The following is an 8,428-nucleotide window of genomic DNA, read 5'->3' as shown; positions in this document are numbered from 1 at the left end:
GTCAGTGAACGCTGTGGGTTCTGGTTCTTGAACCGGCGTTGGTACGAGATTTTAAACCAGCGTTCGAGGATATTAAAAAGATTATGGGAAAGGGTTTTATCCAACTTATTAATCTCTATTCGTCATTATTTAACCCGCGATGTGTCGAAGTTACGGTTGTCTCGAAGTCATTCTCCAGTCCGAAACATGTACTTCCAGCACAAAGTTATTCTTATAAGTAGACATTTAATTCATTTTCTCGTTGTTTTGTGTTATTCATTCTTCAGACCAATCGGTAATTGTAAGCCGAGTTCATATTTTGATTGTGTCGAACCTCGGAAAACTCGAAATATTTACGTAGGTCCCTTAAACTTCGACAAAACGTTGTTTGACTGTACTTTATAAACGATTAGAATTTATGTAAACATTTTCTTAAAAGAGTGAGTGAGTGAGTATGGTTTTAGGCCGCTTTTAGCAATATTCCAGGAATATCACGGCGGGGGACACCAGAAATGGGCTTCACACATTGTACCCATGTCGGGAATCGAACCCGGGGGCTTCGGCGTGACGAGCTTTAACCACTAGGCTACCCGAGCATAATGGTTAATGGTATGATGAAGCATTATAAGCTGGTTTCAAGTCTTATGGGAAACACGAAAATGACTTAAAAACAAACGTTGTCTTAAGAATGTTTTTCCAATGTCCGCGCATTCAAGGAGTGTGTTTATTCAAAGATTTACACACTGGCTTTTTTTTTCCACAAATAATCAGTTCTTTTGAACTCATTTACAGCAGTTGAGATATCTCGCCACAAGTGTAATGAAACCCAGAATTGACCGGTAGGGGATACAGTACCCGACGATCAATAGTAAGATAGAGTAAAGTCGTTATGGTGCGGATCACGTGTGATTAATCCAGTATCAGCCCAAACAACAGCCATGGTTCGGCTTCCCTCGGCTGAAGACGGGGGCCACCCGGGGTGTGGACATACTGTACGGTAACGGGACTTGCAGGGACAGTCTACCCCGCGCGGGAAGACGTGTCAGCCCACACACGAGCCCTCAGGGATCACTGCCTCTATAAAGGATCTATTGAACGGATATCGCACTTGTTGATGGAATTACCTCTACAGAGATCGCTAAGATGGTTGCTTCGCATGTGACTGGGCTATAAAAAACAGTAACTTATTGTCGGAACATTAGGTTTATTATCTCGGGTATATTACCCGTGCTGAAAGACCTGCGCTGTTTATTGAATGACGTATTGGCCTGTGTGGTGTTCGTTACCTGGTTGACATATGCCCTGGTATATCATGATCCCTGCTTAGAAACGCTGTCCGCGTGTTCAGTCGTTACCGTTTTTTATAGAAAATATTAAATAGATATGATTTATACATAGATACAGTTATCGTCACGGGCAATTGTCGTCAGACAAGAAGATCCTGTGATCCAGTATTTGGTTGTATTTTTGACTAAGTGCGAGAATGTTGTGTAATGCCAGTCTGCATTATGACCTTGAAAAATCAGTGGTTGAAAAATGACAAGCATAGGTTTCTGGGTATTTTTACCGAGTACCTACAGTGTTGTGGTTGGTCCTTCCCCATGTCCTACAGTGTTGTGGTGGGTCCTTCCCCATGTCCTACAGTGTTGTGGTTGGTCATCCCCCATGTCCTACAGTGTTGTGGTTGGTCATCCCCCATGTCCTACAGTGTTGTGGTGGGTCCTTCCCCATGCCCCACAGTGTTGTGGTTGGTCACCCCCCATGTCCTACAGTGTTGTGGTTGGTCACCCCCCATGTCCTACAGTGTTGTGGTTGGTCACCCCCCATGTCCTACAGTGTTGTGTTAGGTCCTTCCCCATGCCCTACAGTGTTGTGTTAGGTCCTCCCCCATGCCCTACAGTGTTGTGGTGGGTCCTTCCCCATGCCCTACAGTGTTGTGTTAGGTCGTCCCCCATGCCCTACAGTGTTGTGGTGGGTCCTTCCCCATGCCCTACAGTGTTGTTCCGGGTCCTTCCCCATGCCCTACAGTGTTGTTCCGGGTACTTCCCCATGCCCTACAGTGTTGTTCCGGGTCCTTCCCCATGCCCTACAGTGTTGTTCCGGGTCCTTCCCCATGCCCTACAGTGTTGTGGTGGGTCCTTCCCCATGCCCTACAGTGTTGTGTAAGGTCGTCCCCCATGCCCTACAGTGTTGTGATGGGTCCTTCCCGATGCCCTACAGTGTTGTGCTGGGTCCTTCCCCATGCCCTACAGTGTTGTGGTGGGTCCTTCCCCATGCCCTACAGTGTTGTGGTGGGTCCTTCCCCATGCCCTACAGTGTTGTGTTAGGTCGTCCCCCATGCCCTACAGTGTTGTGATGGGTCCTTCCCCATGTCCTACAGTGTTGTTCCGGGTCCTTCCCCATGCCCTACAGTGTTGTGGTGGGTCCTTCCCCATGCCCTACAGTGTTGTGTTAGGTCGTCCCCCATGCCCTACAGTGTTGTGATGGGTCCTTCCCGATGCCCTACAGTGTTGTGCTGGGTCCTTCCCCATGCCCTACAGTGTTGTGGTGGGTCCTTCCCCATGCCCTACAGTGTTGTGGTGGGTCCTTCCCCATGCCCTACAGTGTTGTGTTAGGTCGTCCCCCATGCCCTACAGTGTTGTGATGGGTCCTTCCCCATGTCCTACAGTGTTGTTCCGGGTCCTTCCCCATGCCCTACAGTGTTGTGGTGGGTCCTTCCCCATGCCCTACAGTGTTGTGTTAGGTCGTCCCCCATGCCCTACAGTGTTGTGGTGGGTCCTTCCCCATGCCCTACAGTGTTGTGGTGGGTCCTTCCCCATGCCCTACAGTGTTGTGGTGGGTCCTTCCCCATGCCCTACAGTGTTGTTCCGGGTCCTTCCCCATGCCCTACAGTGTTGTTCCGGGTCCTTCCCCATGCCCTACAGTGTTGTTCCGGGTCCTTCCCCATGCCCTACAGTGTTGTGTTAGGTCGTCCCCCATGCCCTACAGTGTTGTGTTAGGTCGTCCCCCATGCCCTACAGTGTTGTGGTGGGTCCTCCCCGATGCCCTACAGTGTTGTTCCGGGTCCTCCCCCATGCCCTACAGTGTTGTGGTGGGTCCTTCCCCATGCCCTACAGTGTTGTGGTGGGTCCTTCCCCATGCCCTACAGTGTTGTTCCGGGTCCTCCCCCATGCCCTACAGTGTTGTTCCGGGTCCTCCCCCATGCCCTACAGTGTTGTTCCGGGTCCTCCCCCATGCCCTAGTGTTGTGGTGGTTCCTCCCCCCAAACCCCATGTCCTACAGTGTTGTTCCGGGTCCTTCCCCATGCCTTACAGTGTTGTTCCGGGTCCTCCCCCATGCCCTACAGTGTTGTTCCGGGTCCTCCCCCATGCCCTACAGTGTTGTTCCGGGTCGTCCCCCATGCCCTACAGTGTTGTTCCGGGTCGTCCCCCATGCCCTACAGTGTTGTTCCGGGTCCTCCCCCATGCCCTACAGTGTTGTTCCGGGTCCTCCCCCATGCCCTACAGTGTTGTTCCGGGTCGTCCCCCATGCCCTACAGTGTTGTGGTGGGTCCTTCCCCATGCCCTACAGTGTTGTGGTGGGTCCTTCCCCATGCCCTACAGTGTTGTGGTGGGTCCTCCCCCATGGCCTACAGTGTTGTTCCGGGTCCTCCCCCATGCCCTACAGTGTTGTTCCGGGTCCTCCCCCATGCCCTAGTGTTGTGGTGGGTCCTTCCCCTAACCCCATGTCCTACACTGTTGTTGTCATCCCCTGTGACACAACAATGGAGTACCCATCACAGCACTTAAGGACAGGGGACTTACCCACAACAGTGGTGGACATAAGGAGCACTTACTTGAAGACTGGAGGACACAGAGGAAGAGGTCTCATATTGAGGTCATAAGGCTTCTTTCCAGTTTCTGCAGGCCTTTCAGACACAATTAACCAACAACAAAGACTTTGTTCTTTCGGTTTTATTTTTTCACCATTTTAAATTAAATTCAAATCGGTTCCATTTTCAATTGCGTCATGTATTTCTACTCTCAAAATTAAGATGCTTATCTAAAACCACTTGACCACCACTTACACCAATATCCTTCTTCAATATTAGTTTCTGATAAAACAAAGGTACAATCCTAATATCACTACTGCTGTCTTATATCATCAATGTTTCTCTGTTTCTCTGTTTCGCTGTTGTCTTTTCTCCTACACCTAATAGAAAAGAAAGTACCGGTATACACATACTTCATTTCTCTTTCCTCACGGGTGTCACACCTCGCTGGTCCATAACACTGTAACATGTTAACAGTGCTAATGCCAATCAGGGCATCGCTCTTAATGTATGAGAACTACTAACCTTCAATCTGTCCCAATGTCACTGACAGGGTAAGCTGCTTGAGGATTTGAGTCGACCACAACTCTGGAACTATTAAGTAGTTAAAATGAATGGGTACGCATCTACCACATGAATAAGTTCTTCGTCAGAACAGTTACCATGGTTACCAGTGTTTTACAAAATGACTGAGAAACAGAAACTCCTGAAGGCAGCCTAACATACTGAAGTTGGGTTTAATGATGAAATATGTACAAGGTCCAATGGTAATTAAAACACATCAACCATATTTACAAACTTTACACACAATATACAAATAACAGCAGAATGCAACAACAGTCGAAGCTTTGCCTGATTTCTACAAGAAAGACGGTTAAGATTGGGAGAATATCGACATTCTGCAACCACAGTGTGAGTTAGGGTTTCGTAAGAAACCAAGAACATGTTCCATCAAAATATGTAGAAAATATAACACTTCATAACAAATGGACCAGTGTATTACAGCTGACTTATAGATGTAGATTGACTGTGAAATAAGCAAAAACATTGTTCAGCAGTTGTCAATCAACGCTTGCTGATATGAATACGTGTCAATTACATTAATGGGCATATCAATGAAGTCTGATTCAAAATAGAATTCCACAAAAAACCCTGAACATTATAATTTTATTAAAACATTCCTGAGTGAGTGAGTATGTTTTTTACTCCGCTTTTAGCAATATTCCAGCAATGTCACGGCGTAAAACATTCCTGACTCACATGTCGACTTATAACTAACAAAGATGGTTTTAAGATACTGTACAAAGATTTACAGCTAACATGTTGTTGTGAAAAATATGTTTGGTAAAACACACTATAATCTTCCCCATACATATGCCCTGCCAGAATATAAAATGATCGGTCCCTTACTAGCACGTCATAATTCCAATGTCACATTGTAACCATTCTGGATATAAGATTAAACATGGATTTGAAAAGCAATATAAGTACATAATTAATATGATGAGACATAGCAAGGTAATAAAAAATATAAAAAGATATTTTCACAGAATACTTGAAAGATAAACAGAAAAGAAAAATCATTATATGCAGCTTGTACGGATAGCTGCCATTTTTCACTTTCTATGTTTGAACATACAATTTTACAACAGAGAGCTTTGTATTAAAAAAAAAATGAACAGAAAATTCATAAGATGTTAAAGAACAGCCAATGGTCATACGACAAAAGTTAAACTGTCATGGCTGGTGGTATTGCAACACACAGCCTTCTAAATCTGGGTGTTCCTTAACTTGATTTGAGTAGTATATCATTTAACTCACGATGTATCAGTCTGGAACAATTACATCAGATTTATATATAACAACAAGCTTGGCTTTCTGACAATGTAGCATTAAAACAAATGTGGTTCAATGAGTCAGCACAAAAAGGACGACTATCATCGTAAAAATTTCACGGATTTGTATGTACTCTACATTCCTCTATCACATGGGAATGCATACAGCCTCTATGTAGTATCGATCTTAATGAAATAAGGCTGTTTATATCTCATGGACGTCAAATGAGTGAGTGAGAGTGAGTGAGTGAGTTGGGTTTAACACCGCTTTTAACAGTATTCCAGTTATATCACGGCGTGTCAGCTTAATGTGGGAGGAAAGCCTGAAGTGATGCAAGTCTCAGACATTTACCACTTCGGTGAAACCAACGAGCACGGGTATGGTGCTGACCAACCTAGAAACATAATCAGGTCGAACCGGGATTCGAACCCACAATCATAGGTTTCTGGCGTGCCCAAGGGACGCAACTCTGCACAGCGAATCGTGGCGCCTTAGACGACTGGGCCACTCATGACCCCGGAAGTCAAATGAACCTACTGTGCATAAGCCTTGTGAAACCCTATAATTACTGGATTTTGAAGCAATGAGTAGAGCAGATGGCCGCACAGCTGTGGCACAATTTCCATGGGAAATATCACAGTTTGTGAGATGTAATCTGAGAGATGATTGGAAAGATGTTTGTTTGTTGTTTAACGCCGCACTCAGCAATATTCAAGCTATATGACGGCGGTCTGTAAATTATCAAGTCAGGACCAGACAATCCTGTGATTGACATCATGACCATCAAGCCATGCATTTGGGATAGATGACATGCATCAACCAAGTCAGCGAGCCTGACCACCCGATCCCATTAGTCGCCTCTTACGACAAGCATAGTCGCCTTTTACGGCAAGCATGGGTTGCTGAAGACTGATTCGTAAGAACACTGGCTGGTTCTCACTATAACCAGGCCACGGCTTGATTCGTTAGTTAAAATACTGACTACACTTGCATATGATAAGTAGTGTGTATTCCCAGGTGATAGGGGAACAATGTGTACAAACCTGGGAAGTAGTGTTCATGCTATAATAGATGTGTTCTCCTGACCTAGATCAAACCTGGGAAGTAGTGTTCATGCTATAATAGATGTGTTCTCCTGACCTAGATCTATATCATTTCATGAAATGATGAAAACGACAAACAAAGAATAAAAACAGGGAACTTCACCAAAAATAATACATATTTCAGATTATCAAATGTTTCATACACTATCCATGGTTTACCCATTCAAATTCATAACATAATTATTTCATTACTTAAAACTTGACATAAATCATATATATTTGGGTTTCATTAAATATCAAGATGTTTTGGGAGAATCTAAGATTTATGACACAGATTAATTGTTCTAAAAATATCAGAAAATAATGAAGGTTATGTACTGTATTTCTTTTGACAACATATTCAAGCTCAGAGTCATTATGAATGAAAGGTATGCAATATCTAAGGCTTTGAGCCCACAAAAAGGTATTCAAACAGATGCTAAAATGAAAATCAACACAATAGAAAAAATTCTAAAAATGTTTCTTTAAAATTTGAATTTAAACAAAATAAATGACTTTGGAATGGACAAGAAAACAAGAACTATCTATCCACAATAAATATATGTGCAAAGAAACATCCCTTGAGTACTGAATCTTTACTATTTACAAGTAAAACCTATATTAAAAATCACAATAAGGTTTTGTTATCATGATTATCAGTGGAAAGTCCATATGTTACGGCTGTGATAGCTTGTTGCTTGAAAATTGAATAAAAAGTTAACCATGATTAACAAAATTTCATTTATATCATCCACTGAAAATAGGAAATATCTCTATATACAACATGACCTTCTTTGATGAAGTGAGTTTGGTTTAACACGGCTTTGAGTGAGTGAGTGAGTGAGTGAGTGAGTTGGGTTTAACACCGATTTGAACAGTATTCTGGGTATATCACGGCATGTCAGCTTGATGTGGGGGGAAAGCCCGAAGTGATGCAAGTCTCAGACGTTTACCACTTCGGTGAAACGCACGAGCACGGGTTCGGTGCTGACAAACCTAGAATCATAATCTGGGCAAACAGGGATTCTCACCCACAATCTTAGGTTCCTGACATGCCCAAGGGACGCAACTCTGCACAGCGAACTGCGGCACCTTAGACAACTGGGCCCCCAACACCACTTTGAACATTTATGTTGAAACTTCACAATATCACACAGATACTGCAAATAAATATTATACATTTAGGTTTAGAAAAATGTTATATTTCAGTACTTGATTGTATGATTAGCAGTAAGTGAGGGGGTCTATTTAAATGAAAATTGTGAGTGAGTTGTGTGCTAAGAGGCATCATTTCTTTTCTCTCATGTTGTACAGTCCTGTCAGTTGAAACTCAAACATAACTAAGTACAAAAGTGTCCTAATAAGTATTTTGAACATTGAAATCTTTGAATGAAATATGTCACAGGGTCTTTAAGTTTTAGCCAAAAGATTCATATCAAAGAACAGAAAGTCATCAGTATCAAGGAGTGATCGTTTCAGTAATAAGTTTCTTTCTTGTTTAACATTCAACAATATTCCTGTTACATGACGGCGGCTCGATCGAGTCTGGACCAGATAATCCAGTGATCGATATTGTGAGCAATGATCCTCGCCATTGGGATACCAGGACACGCTATCAACTAAGTCATCAGGCCTGACCACCCGATCCATTTGGTCGCGTTGTGTGACCAGCATAGGTTGTTGGGGTCCTTTTGTAATCTTTTGTTTACAACAAGATACC

This window comes from Haliotis rufescens, unplaced genomic scaffold, assembly GCF_023055435.1.
Source record: "Haliotis rufescens isolate VD_foot unplaced genomic scaffold, xgHalRufe1.0.p SCAF_2, whole genome shotgun sequence".
NCBI classification, from domain to species: domain Eukaryota; kingdom Metazoa; phylum Mollusca; class Gastropoda; order Lepetellida; family Haliotidae; genus Haliotis; species Haliotis rufescens.
This window is presented reverse-complemented; position numbering follows the sequence as displayed.